This window comes from Notamacropus eugenii, chromosome 5 (assembly GCF_028372415.1).
Source record: "Notamacropus eugenii isolate mMacEug1 chromosome 5, mMacEug1.pri_v2, whole genome shotgun sequence".
In the NCBI taxonomy this organism is placed as follows: domain Eukaryota; kingdom Metazoa; phylum Chordata; class Mammalia; order Diprotodontia; family Macropodidae; genus Notamacropus; species Notamacropus eugenii.
Genome location: NC_092876.1, coordinates 239,322,212 through 239,343,222, shown reverse-complemented (window position 1 = coordinate 239,343,222; position 21,011 = coordinate 239,322,212). Strand labels below are relative to the sequence as shown.

The 21,011-nt window shown below is 37.9% G+C and overlaps 1 long non-coding RNA gene across 1 annotated transcript in view; it reads right to left on the bottom strand.

Annotated features, from left to right (window-relative positions):
* Positions 1 to 2,651: 2,651 nt before the first annotated feature.
* Positions 2,652 to 21,011, bottom strand: part of LOC140505910 (uncharacterized) — an 81,907-nt gene continuing 63,547 nt past the window's right edge. The window contains exon 5 of the long non-coding RNA XR_011967703.1: positions 2,652 to 2,805. This is a non-coding gene — a long non-coding RNA (uncharacterized lncRNA). The remainder of the gene's footprint in view (positions 2,806 to 21,011) is intronic.

The following is a 21,011-nucleotide window of genomic DNA, read 5'->3' as shown; positions in this document are numbered from 1 at the left end:
TATTGGTCATTTTGGGAGTTCATCTTGTCTTCCCAACAGGATTGTAAGTACCCAGAGGGCAAGAGCCATACATGATGTTTCTTTTGTATGCTCCACCACAGACAGTGTGGTACTGAGAGTCACCTAGTACAGCTATTCGGAAATTTGTGGTCTGGGGACCTTCAAGGAGGGATCAATGAGGTCAAAACTATTTTCATAATAAGATGTTTTCATTTCTAATATAGGATAGATATGATCCACATAAATAAGAGTTATTTGGGGTCCTCAGTTACTTTGAAGACAACATATACAGGGCTCCTGAGACCCAAAAGTATAAGAACCACTGACTTAGCAGAGGTTCAGTAAATCATTTGTTGATTGAGCAAAGAAGAGCAAAACAAGAACTTAGGAACATAGCATAGAAAGTTCAAGCAAGTGAAATCCTCCAACAATCACCACCCAATGATATCTTAAAATTTGTTGTCAATGCCTGCCAAACTATAACAACGGCATGAACACTGGTTGACCCAGCCCCCATCCTTGCTAGCCATGGGGGAAGCCATGCTCAAAGGCATCTTCTTGCTGCTGTCAAAGGCCAATGTCTCCTGGCAACCTGACTTCAACTGATCTAAAGCCTCGGTGCCTGGGAATGAGTCACATCTTTGTTACTGAGTAGTTTACTTGTTACTGCTGCTTCCAGTCATTTTCCTATCCTGAAACCTTAGGAGCAAGAGCACAGTAATAAACCAAAGACAGACAGTTGGATTGGAGTTGAGATGCCATTTGCTTCATCACAGCCCTACCAAGAGCACTCAAACTCTGTCAGAACAAAAGGTGTGGGTTCAGCCCATATGTTAAATGAATTATTGGGGATGGAGTAGGATGGATTTCAGCTATTGCAAAGCAATTCTTTTTAAAGTTATATAAGGAAAATCATACATTCTAACCCTATAAAAGCAACTTTTTAAAAATACTCTTTTAAGCTATGCAAGTTTTTTTAAATTAAAAAAAAAACAGCCACAGCTATAAATTTTAACTTGACAAATTCATCAATTCATAAAAATAAAATAAAAATTTGAAAAAATTGCATTGTACACTCGGGTCTGTGATAAAATGAGTTGAATTCTTGCCATGCTCCTTCTAGGCATGGTTTTGTAACTTCAAAGAGTTTGTTACAATCCTCTTGCGTACACCTGCTGCTAGTATGACAGTATACTTCCCAGCTGATTACACTTTTTAGTCTTCACCTGCTCAAACAAAATTTTCACACTGCATTGTCCTAATTTATAAAAGAAAATTTTTATTTTTATAGTCTTTTTGTGACAGAGTTCAAAGCACTCTCTAAACATCTCTTTTTTTTCCTACTACTACTTGTAGTTTGGCACATCCAGTTATCTTCATCTTGCATGAAAGGAAATTGAGATGTAGAAAGGTAAGTTAATTACCCAAGGTCACACAGTAAGGCAGCAATAGAGTTACGTGAAGCTAATGCCAGAAATTTGTAATCTCTGGTCTCCTTTCTAGTCACCACTGTCCATGTTTGTTGCTGCCATTATTGCCAAGAAAATAATAGAGAAACTCTAGTCTCAGAAGAAAGAGCTATCCTCCCCCCACACCTCCTACAACTAATCACAAAGAAAATGGGTTGAAGAGGAATTTCCCTTTGGACTTGCTTTTGTGAAGTTCTCGCCAAACCCAAAACCAAGTCCTTTCTGTTACATATATATGAAATTCTAGATATAATATTATACTATGCAATTGTGTATATATAGTACAAATTTAAGATAAGGGCAATTATCTGGAGAAATATAATTATGTACATATACATATATAACATACACACATAAAAATATCTGGGCAAAAATGGATATACATATATACAAATTCACAAAAATATATTTGTGTGTATGTGTATATATGTATATTGTGTATGTATATACATTCAAATATATTTGCCCAGATAATTGTCATTGGCTTGAATTTATACTAGGAAGGATAAATGCTACCCAATTTTAAATTCAATCTGGAGTTCACATTCACTAGTCGGTAAACCTGGTAGACTGACTTCCTTTTTAGGTTCATTTTGTTTAGAAACTGTAAAACTGGGTCGGTCATCAAAGAAAAACCCTGAAGAGCTATTTCCCTACTCTGAGCTTTGAGAAGTTTTCTTTTATAGATTAGGACTATGCAGTGTGAATACACACACACACACACACACACACACACACAGAGTCATAGATGTTTAACCATTTTTGTCAGCTCTCCCTCCCTCAAATCAAAGTCAACTATAAGTCATGTTATCATTTCCCTGTTGTCATGGTTCTCTTTGAAAATGAAGAACAAACATATAACAACCATTTTTGTATCATGGAACCCTATGGTAATTTGTTGAAGCCTATTGATCCCTTCTTAGAATAATGTTTTTAAATACATAATACAAAATGTATAGGACTACACAGGAAACTAATTCTATTAAAATGTAGGTATCAATATTAATTTTAAAAAAATTCATAAACCCCAAGTTAAGAAGCCTTGTGACAGTGAGAGCTGGTTAGCATTGTAAAGAGTCTAAGTTAGAGCATCAATGCCTTATACTTTGGCTCTCCCTGTATCAAGCCAGAAACCTTCAAGGGATTGGAGAAATGGTATTTTTAAAGAAATGGTATTTTTAAAGCAGACAGAGAATTTCAGACCAAGAGGAGAAATTGTTCTGTCACTTACCTGTAGGTGTTCTTCTCTTAAGTTCCTCCTCGTTCATGGTCACCATGCAGCTAAATATGGATAGTTGATGTTTTGGAGTCAGTATTGACCAATCGTAATTATCCTCTTCAAACAAAGAAGGGGAAAAAGGGAGAGAGTTACCTTGACTGCCCTTCTGACAATTTTCAAACATTGCATGGCATCATGGAAAACATAAATACACAGAAGTGGAGTTTCTTCTGCATTCTCTTCCATCCCTAATAGGTAAGTCATTGAATGTTACGTTCATGATTTAACAGTGATAGTCCTAGATTCCTTGAGTTGATCATTTTCATTTCTATCACTGGTTTTGTATTTGACTACAAAAGATAAAAATAAAACAAAAAACCTACAAAAAATCCAAAAAAATAAAAAGGGAACCAAACAACCAGAAACCTGTTGAGACCAAGCAATCTATAATTTACTGTTGTTGGGTCATTTTAGCCATGTCCGACTCTTCATGACCCCACCTGGGGTTTTCTTGGCAATGATATGGAGTGGTTTTCCATTTCCTTCTCCAGCTCATTTTACAGATGAGGAAATTGAGGCTAACAGGATTAAGTGACTTGCGCAGGGTCACACAGCTAGTAAATGTCTGAGGCCAGATTTGAACTCATGAAGATGAGTCATTCTGACCTCAGAACTGGTATTCTATTTTCTGTACTACTTAGCTGTCCAAACCATCTATAATACATAATACCTAATTAAAGAAAAGCTTTTCTTATCACACCAATTAACCAATCAACAAATATTTAATGGGAACCTACAGCATGGTATTTTGGGGGAAAAGGGAAGGTGGTACAAAGGACTTTATGAAGGGCTGCTGTCCCCAGAGAACTTGCAAATAGAGTAGGACCCAAGTAATTCACAAGTAAAATTTTAAATACTAATCCCAGAAATGAATGACAAGTCAATACACTTTATGCAGAGTATAGGCTTATTTATGTATTCATTATAGTCAATGTGATGGTTCCACACTAATTAGTTTACATGTTTTGCCTTGTCTCATATTCTAAAAGTACTTCTATAAAATCAGGGTGACCTCTAAGATGCTTTCCAGCTCTAACACTCTATGATTCCATTATCTCTGTAATCTAAAAATGTCAGCAAAATTGTCTGTGGAATAAGTTGGCCTTCCTGAGTCAGAAGAAAAGAAGAACCAACAGAAGAAAAGGGACCTTCAGTGCAGTAAATAATCTTCAGTTGGAAAAAATAGTAGGAAATTTTGGGAAAAACCAGTTGTTTCAACAGATTCTCCTCCTACACTCTCCAGTGAGATTCATTTCTATAGCTCAAGAAGCATTAAAACTAAGGTGGGATGAGCAGTGCTTTGCCACAGGGATCCAAAATTTGGAGGGTACTGAAAGTACAGTGTAGGGAAAAACTGAGCATCTAAGTAACAAAAATGATTATTTAAAATAGGAAGTTATCCAGATAGCACCCCATCTTCCCAGCAGTAACCCTGTAGTGGCTAGAGTTTCCTATCACATGCCCTTAACCACCACATCCTGCCCCACAATGATAGTAGTATCTATGGTCTTTCCCTCACCCATATCCTTAATGGAACATTTTTTTGCACCTATTCCAGGTGTGATTTGTGTTGTTTGGCCCAGATACAAACATTTCAAGTTAGGACTCCACTGACGTTTAACTCATAACCATAACTAGGTCCCCTTCCAACCTCACTTCTTTGACTAGTTTGCCCCTATTTTTCATGGATCATTTTTCTAGACTCTAGGATTGGAAATGAAGTATTCCCCATTTATAGACCCTAGCAGAGCATCAAAAGCCTGCATGCATGAGCCATCAGTATAACATTTATTAGACGTTCCATTGATTGAATAATCAATAATCTGTGGACAACTGTCATACACTAATACACATCTCTCTCTCTTTTGTGAGCAGCAATTGGAAACATCGATCTTGTTATATTAACCTTACTTATTTTAAGCATTTTTACCACATAACCTAATAATATCAGTTTTTAATTTGCTAGTTGTTGCCTTTTCAAAAGCATAACTTAAGCTTTTGAAATAAGATTTTACTTGATTCTGTCCTGCTATGTAGTACAATTAAAATTAGCACACTGATTTTTACTTCACTTTTACTTCAAAGCCCCCTGTTTTAAATACTCTTGAATTTAGAGGCTCTAAAGTTTGAATATATATCTCTCCTAGGAAAGAGAATGGGGAAGGAAGGAAAGAAAGAAGGAAAGCGGGAGGGAGAGAAGGAAGGAAGGAAAAGAAGAAGGAAGAAAGGAGAAAGAAAGAAGGAAAGAAAGAAGGAAGAAAGGAAGGAAGGAAGAAGGAAGTACAGACAAAGAAAAAGAAAGGACAGGACTGGAGGGATGGAAGAAGGAAAACAGGAAGGAGAAAGGAGGGAGGAAAAGAAGAACAAGAAACCTAAAAATGTAAACTACTAACAAAAAGTATAGGGGAATATATATCAAATTCATAACCGAGGATCATTCCTTACTTTAAAAACAGGGAAAAAAAACTAATGCAAAAAAAAGCCCCTACATTCACATAGAAAATATTATAGAAAGAAACGGTAGTTCAACTTGCTTAAAAAGAGGGTAATTTGTTTTAAGTGGGGAGGGGTGGGGTGAGGACTGTGTTTTTAATATGTTCTGTACTAAACCTAGAACATCCTGGCCACTCAACATATATGTACTCCCAGAGCATCAGTTTTTCCATGGACAGCAAACAGCTCACAATGAACAAACTCACTCTCTTGAAGCAAAAATAAAAGAACCCACATGAGCAGCCTTGTGTATATCCCTTTGGGAGAGTGCACACATGTGTGTGTGTGTCTGTGTGTGTGATGGACACTATCCAGAGTTGAGTTGCTAGCTTCCCAGAGGCTCTTTTAAACAATGACAGATTAAAAAATCTGGATGTTTTGCAGAATAAGCACACAGAAACATGAACAGACTTATGAAAAAGATTGTCAATGTCCTTCAAAGTCAAAGTTTAGAAGGACATGTGCTATGGATATGGCCACATTAATTTCAAAACTGCTCTATGTATAAGTCTATTATTCCTCTCTTTTATCACTTTGGCACAGCATTTTGGAAATAACAGAAAGAAAAGTATGAAAGCGAAGACAGCAAATGTAATTATAAAACAAAGCCACCCACCTTGCTTTCAGGGTCAGGAAGTATAATGGCCTCCTTTTGATGCAATGAACTTAACACCATAGGGTAAATGACCTTATATATGTACCTATATGTACATATATACTAATAAAAGGGAATGACCTTAAAAAACAGCTGCAGTATCTCAGTCCTTAGCACAGCAAGCCTTAGAGGGAAAAAAAAACCACTGTACTGTGGCTCTGGACACGTGAGCAGAAATCAGTCTCCAGTCACTCTCTCCTTTTCAGGAAAAATACAAAACAAAACAACTGTTGGCACGTGTGGACATACAGTAAAGCCCCTTATGCTGTCCTGTGTTCCCCCTACACATTTTCTCTGCTTTGACTGCAGGAGCAGCACTGTTCAACACCAATGTTACTGTCAGCTACTAACTGCCACGGAAAAAGTATACTTTGAAATAAGAGGAAAGTAACTGCCGGGGAAATGTTGAGCCAGCCCCACAGCCACTAGAAGAGCCTTAAATGCCCACACAAGAAGAATAAAAAGAAAGGCACATTTTGCAAAAGAATAAATTCTTTTTTAATTGAGACAGCAGAAAGTCACATGACCTTGCATGTAGCCTTTTAGGAAAGCAACAGAAACGATGAAAAAAAAATGAACAGGTCAGCCTCCTCCTCTCTCCAAGCCTGTCTGGGAGCTGCATGTCCATGTCCTTCTGAGCGCATCTGTAGAGCTATTAAGTTGGATAATCCCTCTGGCCTTTGATACATTTCTGGACATGATTATTTCATTACTCGCAGTATATCAGTAGGATCATAATAAAAAGGACTTCTGACAACCTGCCAAGAGTTTTGTGGCCTTGTAAACACAAAAGTGCTCTAATAAAATTTTATTAAGTGTTAAAAAGTCATAAAAAGTGAAATAACATAAACTACAAAATTTACTGTCCTCAGCAAATGCTGAAAATATCGTCCATAGTAAAATTAAATTAGCATGTAATAGACAGAGAAGCAGTGTGGAGTGGGTTTAAAGAGGATCCAGCAAGAATGACACTGGAACTGAATATGGGTCACGGGGATTTAATCCAGATTTTTTTTCTTCCATATAAATGTGAATAAATATGCTGATTACAGGAAAGCCGCCCAGGGTTACTCGAGTCTCTCGCACGTTGTCAATACTTTGGGAGAAAGTAATATATTGCAGATTGTAATAAGCCAGAAGAGATTGAAGCGAGTGGTTGGTTTGGGGGGAGGAGGGTGAAGACAGGAGGCGAGGAGGCGCTGATGGTCCACTAGGGTGTGCTGCGAGACTAGGAATCTCCATAGAACCGACTAGGACCTATAGAAAGAATCTTTACGAGTCACAGATCAATAAGAATGTTCACACGCCTCCCCCACCCCCACCCCGGCTTCCTCCAATTTATATTTACAGTACATGTTAGGACTTTTTTTTTTCCTGGTAGCATTTTCTCCAAATAGGGAAGAGGAAAAAAATGGAGTGTAAGTCAAAATGCATGAAGGAAACCCAAGCGGAGCGGAGCAGGCAGCCGAAGTTTGAGGGCAGGGACCGAGGAGGTCGGATGCGGGCTGCAGGCGCCCCGCCGGGATGGCTCTCTAACGGCCCAAGCTCCAGGGGTCCGGGAGGAGGGAGGGCGAGGCCAGGTTCTCGCAGCCCTAGGACTCAGGAAATAATCCGGGGTCAGTAGAGTTTTTATTGCTCCGAGGGAGCCCCGTGGAAAGAGTAAGTGGAAAATGTTTGATTGGGGCTGGGTATTGGGGGATGCGAGGCCATTGGGCTGGGGGTTGGGGTGTGGAGGTGTCTGCCATGGGACCGCGAAGAGGGGGAAGGATGGGGAAGGGGTGGTGGGGAGGAGTCGTACGTGTCCCAAGCTCTGGTTCAAGTACACGTGGGGGCTGGGGGGGAGGGGCTGTGGCTGGACTTCAGGTTCTGGTGAAGTTCTTCGGGAAACAGGGGTGAGCAATAGAGGGGCGAAGCGCTGCCGGGTCACGGCTTCCCCTCCGTTCTGCATTCCTGGTCCCAGTTAGTTGCAGACAGTCTCCCGGCTTCCTAGAGACTCCTCATCTTACCCCCCCCCCCCCCAAACTACCCCCTTTTCTGGGCTCCAAGAGTGCAGGGAGCGCCCTTGCCCCCCAGGGCAGCCTAGGCATCTGCCAGCCTCTGAGGGCAGCGTGGCCCGACAGCATCCGCGGCTCCCTAACTTTGCCCCCCACGTGGAGCCCCGGAAAATGGCCCCGGGTCCCCGATCCCTCCCCCTCCTCGCAGTGTCCCGAGCTCCAGAAGTCCACGATCAGGCAAAGAAATCCTGGACAGAAAATTCAAGCTAGTGCTAGGGATCCTCAGGAAGCCACAGGAAATAGCTCTCATCTAGCCCTGTCCATTTGCTCCACCAAACGCTATCCCAGGGGAAAGGGGGAGGAGGAAAACACCTACTACCATCTCCACCCCACAACACCGCCACCCCTACGTCAAAACTTCGTCCAAATTTGTCAAAAACGGAGGAGAAAAAAAATCAGAAAATAATTCTGCAGCTAAAGGCATCGTCTCTAAAGCTCAGGGTTGGATTGCTGTATTTTAAGTAAAAGATAATGAAACAGTTTAGGTTGCTTTTGCAAAATAATTTTAATGTTGGCCGCACTCTGAGTCAATAATACCAACTTGCCAAGTAAGATTTAGCCAAACAGGAAACAAATGAGCAGTGCCAGGTTTTCATGGCATCATTCTTGCTCAGGATTTCCTTAGTTTCTATGCTACATTTAAAATTGAGCTGTATTTTGCCAGAAAGGAACTAGATGTGTTTTAAGGAACACTGCAGCTACTGTGTGGGGAGGGGGGAGGGGGGAGGGTTTGGGGGGTGGAGAAAAACTATATTAAAGTCCTTATAAAGGATAGTGAAGTTTCACATGTACTGCTGCACATATGGATTATGTGAAGAAATCTTAAAATGAGAGTTAGCCAGATGACATGCAATTGTTTTTCATGTGGCAAGGCAGATGATGTTCAAGGCCAAATCAAGTAACCAGATATAGAAGAATGTTAAGTTGGGGTTTGTATTCAAAATTAGGTATGATGTAAGGTGCAAAATATAGACTCATGCTATACTCACTCAGTAGACACACTTATTTTCCTACTAAAGGATTGCTTTTTATATTGTCACTTTCGAAATTAATGTGTAATCTCAAGAAACTGACATAGCACTGAACAAAAGGCTAAAAAAAAAAATCAAACAAGCCCTCAAATTGAATTTGACATATTTTCAGTCAAAGGATTCAGAAACTAATGAGATATAGAGCTAAAATGAATTAATACATCCTCATGATTTTGTTTTTCATCAAACATAACCTTAATGTGAAAGAGACAGACAGTAGGGCATTGGCCTTCTCAGCCACAAATCTACAAATAATTTGCAACAACTATGCATTGTATATACTGAAGGGTATATTGCATAGGATTCAGGCATAGAAAAGAAAGCTTTGCATGTAAGAGATTCATAATAAATATCATTTCTCTGAAACTTTCAAATTGCACTTTTATCCTGTGTCCATCTCATGGGAATATTCTGTAGCTAAGAAACAAACTCTTCTGTAAATATTAAACACAATATCATAATATTCTAAGTTTTGGATCCATTACCGTACTATTAACATATATACTAGCATAGCCCTATTCAAGATATTTTAAAGGAAGTAGGGAGGTTTTCCAGGCCATGAGAATGAAGACTATGTAAAACTGCCATATTACATGGTCAGTTATTTTAAGAAATCTAGAAATGAACACATTTTCACAGAACATAAAAATTAATGCTTTAAATCAGCTTTTTTTTTTTTTGGCTGGGGAAAACTGTTTTCAATATAGTTTCTTTTATGGAAATACTATCACAGAGCATTAGATAATTATTTCTCAAGTCTACTGCAACCAACAAAACAGTGAACAATTTTGAACTTACCACCAAGAGAAATCTTCAAAATGTTCTAAAACACTTTAAAAGGCCTACACATATAGAATTTATCAAAGTTTTAAGATAGTGCAGACCTTTAAAAGTGTTGCATTATCAAAGAGAGCATCAAGATCGTTAAAATATGGAAGCAATTATAACCTGGCTACATAATTCAAATGCACTTTTCCAGCAACTGCTTTGGGACTTTGAAATTGTTATGCATTCTTTAATTAGTAGCTTTTCTTTTTTTTAAGGTATGGCAAATATTTAATTATATACACAAACTCATAAAAAATGATGGTGACTTGTTCAGTTTTGCATCTTGTATAAAACTCTTTGAGCCATACTCAATTTTAAATCAGCCTCCTCTTTACAAGAGATATATCTGAGTATGTGCTTTTTCTTGGATTAAAAAAAAAATCCAAGTTTGTTTGAATTCTCCAAGATTTGACATTGGGTTCAGTCTCATACACTCATGCTTTCCTTTTACATACTTCCAACTGTTGTTGAAGTCACTTGGGTATACCAGTTAGTAGACAAATACACTTTTTAAAAAATGCAAGTTTTATACTACAGAAAATGCAAGAAATGTAATATTACCAACATAAGATGATAAATTAGGAGTCAGATACTATTTATAGTAGCAGGATTTTAAAGATGATTTTATAGTTTTAAAGGCTCTCTGAATAAGTTGTGTTCTACTTTGACACTGAAAAACAAAATCCCTACCAAATAATAACCTCATGTAGTGATTGCTCATAAAGATATCTGACTTGCTAACTTCTTTGCATTATGCAGAGCTCAGACATTTAAACCTGCATTTTAAAATAAATGTTCAATTCTGACACCCTGACTCAATTTCTTACTGTAAGGTCACTATTTTCTATTTAAAAGCATACATGTAAAAATTACCTCTTCTGCACCCCAAATTTGCATTTTAGTTGCCAGGAATTGCCAAGTCACCATAAAAATATAACTTGTGTTAAGGTCCACTTCTTGTATTGGTCTGACACATATGTGAGTACAAAACCTGGATTATAATTACATCTTGTTCTAATCAATAAAAGCAAGGAAATTTCAAGTCACAGCACCCTATCCTGTTCATATTTCATCTCCCCAAGTGCCTGCTTCAGGGATATGGGAAACACTAGGAGATCTTGCAAAACTAATAGCTAGCTGCCTTGCTTCGTAAGTAAATCGCGAAGCAGGGTTCCCTTTGACCTGGTTGTTGGAAACTTAAGTTGATTACTTTATACAACACAGGATAAGCATGTTGGTTTCTCTGCCAGAAAATTTTAACTTCAGTCTGTTGCAGTTGTGGTTGCTGTTCAAAAGGGAGGGGGACGTGCAAAGCCATAGGAAAATTTATGGTGCTTTTTCCCCCTTTCCCGAGGTGGAATTCTGCCTTTATCCACCCAGATTCTTTCCACTGATCTACCCAAGTGTCCACTAATTCTGCTAACTGCAGGATGAATCAAGAAAATACTGTCTATAAAGCTGCAGGTAGAAAAACTGAGTGCTTTAACTGCTTTAGCAATTTCTGGCGAGCCCCTATATTCCCTCTTCTCCTCCCACTCACCCGTATTCATTTTGGGTGTCCGATTTTGACAAACATCTCATACCATCATTTTTATACTTCAAAGTGTTAGACTCAAAGTCCTTGTTGAAGGTTTGGAGAGAAACATCTCATGTTCATATCTTAAGGAGTCAAGAGAAACATTTAAGAAAAATCCCGCTGAGCTATCCGAGGGATTTCCAGGGATGCCTTATAGAAATTGACTAATCTATCTGCTCCTTTTCCGTGGCTGGCTACGTTATGGACTTAAAAAAAAAAAAAAAAGCTTTCCCCAAGTTTTAATGTTCAGGAATACATTGTTACGCTTTAATTGCCTTCTCTCTAGTATTTTGAGTTTCTGTAACTTAAAACCATGCTAATTGAGATAATGGGGCAGGGGCGGAGGTTGACGGAGTGAAAACTGGCACTAGCCTAGTTTGCGTAGTAAGCTTTGGTCTGCTATGAATTTAAGTGGCTTGGTGATAAGCCCCTTGAAAAGGTGGGGGCCAGAGTTGGAGTGGGGTGGGGAGGTTGTAATGGAAAAAGTTGACACATGTTTAGCCGTGCTCCTTAGGACCAAGTTAATATCCTTCAAATACGCTTCATTAAACTGGAACAAACAGGATCCTGAATCACTATCCTTCTCCGTCTATTTCCCTGATTGGAGGTTATTTTCTATACTTATAATTTGACTTTTTGAAGGAATTTCCTAATTTCCTGACTTTGAAGTCCAGCACTCTGTCACCTGATTAGCCAGTGTCCTTAAAATTCCCCCTCTCCCCACCCCAGTCCTTTTAAATCCTAGGTGGCTCCAAGTTCTTCCAATTAGTTTCTTTAGTTGCCCCCCGAATGTCCTGATACCTGCAGCTGTGTGGTTCTCATTTACAAGTCAGTGCCTGCAGAGTCCTTATTCCAAACACTGTTTACGCTGCATGTTTAGGTCAAAGAGCCTAAAATAAAAGCCTGGAGCCATGCGCTCACCTGGGCACAACTCAAACCGAGAGCCAGGCTTTCATAATGAAGGCCACCAATGGATCATAATTCATAGCTTTTTCAGGACACGAATAACTACAGTTTAGTGACTGTTTCTGGATTCTAGAACACAGCGCACAGTAACTACAGCAGAACCCCGAAGTAGCGAATATAAAAAGAGATCTGTATTGTAGTTTTGTCACAGAGCTATCAGTGGGCTTATTTTTTTTTAAATTGGACACACTTTAAATTTGTTTAGTTTGAATTTAAATTAAATCTTATTTTAAAAACCTTTTTTTAAAAAAAAAATACCTACATTCAGCAACCTACCAAATAACTTTGAGGATCCAAACATATCCTAGTTTAGAGAATTTGGAGAGGATGAGTATTTTTGTGTCGGACCTGCCTAATAAAAATAATTAAATTTAAGAATTTGTTTTTCCTTCCTATTCAGAGAACATGCACGCTTGAAATCCAGACAGTCAGATAAGAAGGGAAAGGGGGGGAGAGGGGGGAAATGCGTTGTGGTTTAAGATCACACAGAGAGAGATCATAAAAGGAAGTACAAAGAAAAATGAGTGAATTACAGGAAAGAGTGTCAGCCTAAGTTATGCACTTTATATTTATTCCCCAATACAGAATCTGTCTATCATTTGGATTACTAAAAGTTCTCTTTTTCAGGATATTGACAGCTTCCCTTGATTTTGCTTTGCTCTGTAAATGAAAGAAAGTACTCTGATTTCCTAGTACTTACTACAGTCCTGGATTATCGTAAACACTTAATAAATTTTTGCTCTGTCTATCTATTTATCTATCTCTCCATGTCATCTATCTGTAACTGAGTTTGTTCCACTATATCTAGATATGTGTGAATACTTTTTCTTCATCAGCTTTCCAGCAAGCATCACATGACTTATCAAAAATGAGCCATCTATAACAGCCCATGGAAGGAGAGGGAGCAAAAAACTTCCTCAGGGTATTTGCCTCAAAACAGGTGGTACTAGAAAAATCCACTGAGGCAGACTTTGCTTTTGATGTTCTCCAAGGACCATCTCTCAGTTTCATTATTTCTTCACCTCTAGTGCTTGGGTTTATGTGAGCCAGTATCACAACAGTTTCTGTGTTTCACAGAAGATTACCCCATCATTCATTACATATACTCACACATTTTACATGGGTAAAGGACTCTAGCCATTTTTACTTCATATACCACATGAAAACAAAACAGGTGGGAATGAGATACTGAACAGCTGAATCTCCAGTACTTAAAAACACTTTGAAGTTATACAGCTGCTTTTTTCCCTTATTTTTAACTGTCTTCAGTGCTTCTCCAAGAACCCACTGGGGCCCCCCAAAAGTAGTCTACCTTAAGACTATCAAGAGCATTTTAACTTGGTAATAATCATATATCTAATAAACTAAAAGGAATTAAGAGTGGAATTTTGTGCTTATAAACTGCATTATGGACCCAAGAGACCAGAACAACGATAAAAAATGTCCTGTTTATTTAGCACTGATTGATTATGAAATTAGACCCAAAATGTTCAGCTAAAATGCTTATATTTCAAGCTTATCTTACAAAACAATATCATATAATAACTCACAATCATGGTTAACATATTTTAAACTACACTGCAGTTGTTTCCTCCCCAAATACAGCTACTGAAGTGACCTTTGGCTCTTGGGCTCATAATAAAAATAAAAGTAAGGTTAAAAAAGAAAAAAGCTAGAGAGAGCTTATTTCTAGAGCTTTCCTCAGTCAAAATTCCCTACATTCTTTAAATACAAATAATTCTTCCTTTTTTCTTTTCTTTTTTTTGTTTTTTAATAACTAAATGCCAAAACACAATCATTTTTTAAAACCTTTGAATGCTAATATGTAGTAAACCTATGCTTTTGCCATTATACTGCCCTCCTTGACATCGGTCAAAACTAAATTTTAATGATTAGCAGATGTTTTGAGCAAGTCTAACTCACATGAATATGAATTGTCATTATGAATGAGACTCTTTGAAAACTTAAGTGTGAAGTGATAGAGCCACCCTTACCTAGGGGTAACAAGAGTGGGCTTATGCTCTGAAATCTGAGAGGCAGTCAAAATATTCATAGAAGCATTTTTGTGTGTGTGGTATTACAGAACTAAAACCAAAGCAGATGGTCATCCATTAGGAAATAGCCAAACAGATTGTATTGCCTACATCTAATGGAATACTACTGCCTTGTAAGAAATGATGAATAAGAATTCAGAGAAACATAAACTGAGGTAGAATGAAGGAAGCAGAGCCTGAAAGAAATATACACATTAATTGCAGTGATGTAAAGGTAAAGAGCAAAAGCACCAGCAATCACAAAACCTATGATGAAATGCTTGTGTCAAGGAAATGATCCAGTACACCCCCAGAGAAGAGATGAAAAAATGGAAACCTTTCCCTTCATTCCTTGCAGAGATGGGGACAAGGTAGATGCTGTCACTCTGTTGATGTGTTAGTTGGTTTTGCTGAACTACTTTATTTTCTCTTTTTATTCTTTGCTACAAGGGATGGTTTGCTAGGTTGGGGGGGAGAGTTGTACTTGGAAATGAAAGTGATATAAAAACAAACAATATCAATAAAGAAAGTAAAGAAATTGGAAGAGGCTTCAAAGTTGTCTTTGTTTTCTTTCCTTTAGAAGAAGACCTCTAGTTTGTTCTTTGCTGCGATTCCCTACCTACCAGTGTGTGTTAAGCCTTTGGAATGGGTTGACAAGAGTGGCAGGGAGAGTTTAGGGAAGCTGCCAAGCTCAGGGGTCAGGGGTGAGGGTTGCTTATCTTAGCAACCTTGAACCTACTTTGTATAACACCAACAATCAGAAAATTAACTCAAAAGTTACTTGAAAATCGAAATTTACTCAAAATTAACTTATTGCAAAACTTTAAAGATCTCTGATTTCGGTGTAGATGATCCTCTCTCTGTGAATGAACAATCCCAAGTTCATCACCTTTCAAGAAACTTAATGATGAGGAGCACTGTTTTTTCCAACCATATGATACAGTGACTAGTATACTAGACTGGACTTTGAAAGACCTGAATTTGAATCTCACCTCAGGTACTTAGTAACTGTGTAACCTTGGAAAATTAGGTTAAAATAATAACTAACATCTATATAGTTATACATATACATATATGTATACTTATATGTGTACATATATAGTTATACATAGACACATAAATTTACACATTTAATCTCATCTGATTCTTGCAACTCTGTAAGTGTTATTATTATCCTCATTCTATAGCAGAGAAAATTGAGACTGAGATAGTAAATTACTTCCCCAGGGTCACACAGATAAGTATCTGACACAGGATTCACAATCAGATCTTCCTGATTTCTGATTCCAGGTTCTATACTCTATCTACTGTGCTACCTGGTTAACCTCTCTGGGCCTCCGTTTCCTCATTTGAAAAAATGTTGGACTTCATAGTCACTAAGGTTCTTTCCAGCTCCAAATCTATGGTCTTGTTTAATTCTATATTAGTTCTGTTTCCCATAAACAGGATTTTTTAGGCATAAACCTCTTTTGTTAAAGCTGTCATTAAAATCAATAAGAAATATTATATTTAAGCTACTCCTGTATTGGATATTTAACACACCTAACCTTTATTCCATTACTTAAAAAAAAAGTCTAGAGGTCACGTATCAGTCTAACTGTATAATGAATGCAGGCTCAAATGCCAAATTTACATGCTGATTTATTTCCAGCTTTCCAGATTTTGGAAAATGAAAATTTGTGAACAGAGTAATGGTGTCATGCACACACACACACACACACACACACACACACACACACACACACCAGATACAAAACCATGAGACTTAGTTACAATAAATCTCCCTTGTACAGAGTGCCCTTCATCATCACCTGGGGCTAGGATTTTTATCTAGCATAGAAAGGACTACATTCTGCTTATAGCTGGTAGTAACCTCTTCCACCCAAGTCAGGGTGGCCAAAATTGGCCCATAGCCACAGAAGAATATAATGTCCTTGGAGGGAGGGGGAAAATTTTAAGGATATGCTCCTTTATTTTGCTGCCTGTGGGTAACTTTAAAATGGTCAAACATTTGTTAGAGTTTTGTTTCGTTTTGGTTTTCATTTTTAGTGTCTTCTGGGACTTAACTTTTTATGGCAAGAGTCATCTTGTGATTAGGTTTTATGACCAAGTTATAAACTCTTGAAAATCAAGGCTTGTAACAGAAGTGCTGACATACCTTTAATAACTACGGCCATGTGATTGGCATCCCTACCATGCCATAACTGATACACAAAATAAATGTAAGATAATTGCTACATTCATATAGCAGCAGAGGAGCTGCTCTAGCTTTTATGTATGACTACATTACACCGTGTAGATAAATTGCTTGATATACTTTAGCAGTGTGGGGCCAATTCATTTTTGTAAATCTCAAAAGGGCCTCTGAAAAACATCATTCCTCATCAAACATTCCCTGAAAAGACTGTTCCCTCTAAGACACAGATATAAAGGATGGAGTCCAAAGAACAATGCACCGTCATATTATGATTGATTTAATGGACCCTGACAACCAAGGAGAAGTCACATAAAGATTGCATTAGTTGATTTAACTGTTAATGAACTACCTGAAACATTCTCCATTTTGAGGGGAGAAAAGAAAGCAAAAGGTTGAAGAATTGCCCTCTGGAAGCAGACTTGCACCCTCTTTTCTTTTTTATTCACCTAAATAGTAATTATAGGCAAGACAAATTACAGCATTTTCTAGGTTTGTGCCAAGGAAGCAATAGCTGATCAGATTTTATATTATGTTGTTTCTCAATACCCTCCCCTACCCCATCAAACATATGATAACAGGATCATGGAGTTGTATTTGGAAGAAACCCCCATTTCATAGATGAAGAAAGCGAGGCCCCAAGAAGCAAATTAAACAGTCTGACTAAAGTCACATAAAAGTAACAGTCAGGGTTCAAACTGAGTTCCTCTGTCTTCAGATCCAAATTTCACTATACCATACTGCAGGAAAAGCCAACAGCTGGGTATGGTTTTCCTGTTCCACCAATGCTTCCTACGTGATTCTCTGTAACATGAAAACCTACCCTGGAGCCTTGTCATACATTGTCTATGTGAGCATTAACCACACAGCAGATTAACAACTTTAAGGCCTACTTCTTTCTCCTGGATTCCTCACTGAATTGATTGTGGCCACATACAAATTATTGGGATTTGCTGGATGTAGGCTTCCTCCATAACTCAAATAAGGGTTATTACTAATAACAGATGTGTTAAAAATTATTTTCACAAAAATATGACCTTCATGAAAGTTGAACCTCAAGCAATAAATCAAATAAGATTTATTAAAAGTCTAATCATGCACTCTGTATTAGAGTAGCTGCTGAGGGGTACAGAATGACTATAAGACCTGATCCCTGCCAGCAAGAAGATTACAATCAAGTTTGGAAGATGAGACTAAGAGAGAGAATGATCAATAGTCTGGGAAAGCAGACTTTAAATAGCTAGATGATGGGATACAGACTGCAAGGGATATTTAGTTCAAAGAAAAAGAAGATCATTGAGAAATGGCAGGAAGACAAGACTTGACCTAGGTTTTTAAGAAAGGTGAGATTTGACTAATGAGTTCCTTGAGGGTAGGAACTATTTCTGCCTTTCTTTCTCAACTCTCACCTCCCCAGCACTTGGCATAATGCCTGGCACATAATAACCACTTCATTAAGTGGTATGGTACCATGGTGTTGGATTTGCAGTCAAGAAGACCTGGGTTTAAATCCTGTCCTGCCATTTACTACCCATGTGACCAATGGGCAATCCACTCACCCTCTGTGAGTCTTGGTTTCTTCATATAAAAAATATGGGTAACATTAATTATAGTACTTGCTTCACAAGGTTCTTTTGAGACTCAAATGAGATAATGCACTGTGCCAACTCTACAGCACAATAAAAATGCCATTATTGTTTGCATATGTTCAAGAGGCAGTGAAGATCTCAAGAAACCCTAATGTTTCTATCCTCTTTACCTGATACTTTGTTCCAGAACAGGCTTTTTCATCTATGATTACCGCTGTGAAGAACAGTCATAGATTTTGGAGTATTCTTTACCTACTCTTTTGTTTCAAGACTCAAGTTACTAATATGTAGCTGGCACTTTAGATTGGCCCACCTAAGTATACTACTGTGTCACATATTTTTCCGCTTTCAAAAATACTTTTAATAATTTCATTTCCAAAATAACTGAACATACTAACTATAATTTATCTTAAAGGTCACTGAATGTGTCTTGGAGTCTAATGGAACCAGGCATAGTTATTATAAATCTAGTGGATAAATATAAACTGCAGTCAATGAAAAGAACATTGAACTGGAGGTTGGAGGACCTAAATTCAAATCCCAGCTCACTACTTTTTATCTATGACTGTACAAATCACTTCATCTTTTAATTCTGTGATCCAGGCTTCAATTTCCTCATCAATAAAATAAAAGAGTTAGACCTGAGGACATCAAAGGTCTTATCTAGTTCTAAATCTATGATCTTATGATCCTATGATGAATAACATTAATGATCCCAACAGCATATATGAATGCAAAGTCAAAATACTATCTATGGTATTCTATAAGAGTAGCACATGTGGCATTAATTGCATTATCAGCAAATTTCCAAAATAAATGTATCTCAAAGAGAGTACAAAAGCTCCACTCAAAGAGACATCTCTAGTGGAATACCACAGGATTTTCTCTTCAGCTTTATTCTAGTCATCATGGTGATCAATGACAAAAATGAAGGAATAAATGGTATACTTTTTAAATTTATGGATCATATAATGCTGAAAAGGACAGCTAATTGACAAGATCAGCATCTAAAAAGATTTTGACAACTTGAAATGATAGGTCGAGTCTTATAACCTGTAATAAATATAAATCCCTGAACTTAGGTTTAAAAAACAAATTCCCATGCATAAGGGGAATGTGGGACTACATTAGCATTCTTGTGAAAAAGATTAGGGGATTTTAGTGGGATGCAAGTTAACTGAATCTAGAGTGTTAGGTCAGCAAAAAAAAAAAAGAGAGAGAGAGACTAATATTGTCTTGGACTGTGTTTGTAGCTGAGTACTGTTAGTAGTATATAATATCCAGTCCATGGAGGTGATAGTCCTACTGCGTTCTGCCATGATCAGACTATATCTGAAGTTCTATGTCCGGTTCTGGATGTCACATTTTAAGAAAGAAATCAACAGGCTAGAGTTTATCCAGAGGATAACTAAGTTGGTGAGGAAACTTGAAACTATGTCATATTAGGAATGGTTAAGGGAATTGGGAATCTCTAAATTAGAGAAGAAAAGATTTAGAGGGGAGGGAACATGATCACTGTCTGTATTTGTAGGGTTCTCATGTAAAAGGGTAATTAGATTTAGGAGACCGAGGGAAGAATTAAAAAAATAACAGGAGAAATTAAAGAAAAACTGATTTCAGCCCAATCTAAGAACTTTCTAAAATTGAGCTGTTCAAAAATGGAATAGGTTGTCTCATGAGGGAGTGAGTTTCTCATTGCTGCAGGTGCTCAGGTAGAGGCTGAATCATCACACAGGATGCTGAAAAAATGAATCCATGTTTCAGACGGATTTTGGCATGTCATTTCTGAAGTTCGAGAAGCACAGACCTCTAGGGTTAGAAGTAAGTTCAGAAGACAAATCATATCCAAAGTTTTCCAGCTCTAGGGTGCTATGATTTATGAATCATAAGTGGAAAAAAATGTGGAGGAAGAGAAATTCAGTTACTTGAAAATTTGTTATTAGAAAGCATAGGAAGAGTCTTTCTCCACAGATTACAACTGTGAAGTGACTAAGCACCTAATAAAAGCACCAACATAGAAAACCATTCTGTATGTGTGTTTTTAAAGCCAATTATTTGGGGACCTTGTTTCTTGGCTACTTGGGGTATAATTAGCTCTTCTATTAAATGGAAGCAATTACAATAACAGCCACTCCATCAGGTGCCACACACTTACTGTACTTAGCACCTCATCTAATGAAATACATAATTGCTACAAGCACCTCTTTAAAACCAATTTGGGAAAGGGCCCATGCAGGGAGAAAGGGTTTCTTACTCAGTATAGCTCTCTCTTCTCTTGGAGACTTTAGAATGCAGAACTCATTTGGGATATACACATCCCCTCTGTGCAAACACATCTGGCACAGGATTCCCGTGCAGAATGTCACTCATCACCAGCCAGCACACTAACCATGCTGCCTGAATTCCATCAGCACACCCCACAACAACTTTGCTTCTCTCAACACTCTGCATTTCAGCCACTCACAAGCTCCATTCATAGACTGTCCAGAGGAAACTGGGCACCAGAAATGAGGGATAAACACCACGTGCCTTTCTTGAAAACTGCATAATTCCCCTTGCCTGTTTCTTTGCACCACAGAGAAAGAAATTTCTAGCCTGAGGCTTAACATGAATTATACAATGAAAAAAAAATCCTATGTAACTTGCAGTCTCATATTTTTTAATCAAAATTCCAGGATGCTTAGAACACATTGTGTGTCATAGATGCAAGGTGTTTACACACAAGGTTGTCCATTTTGTTTTTGTTGTTTTTTGCCTAGGACTTGAATTTTGCTATTGTAGGGAACTCTAGGTGAGAAAACTCCCTCTACCAATATAGATCAACTGTTCTGCATTGTATAGTCT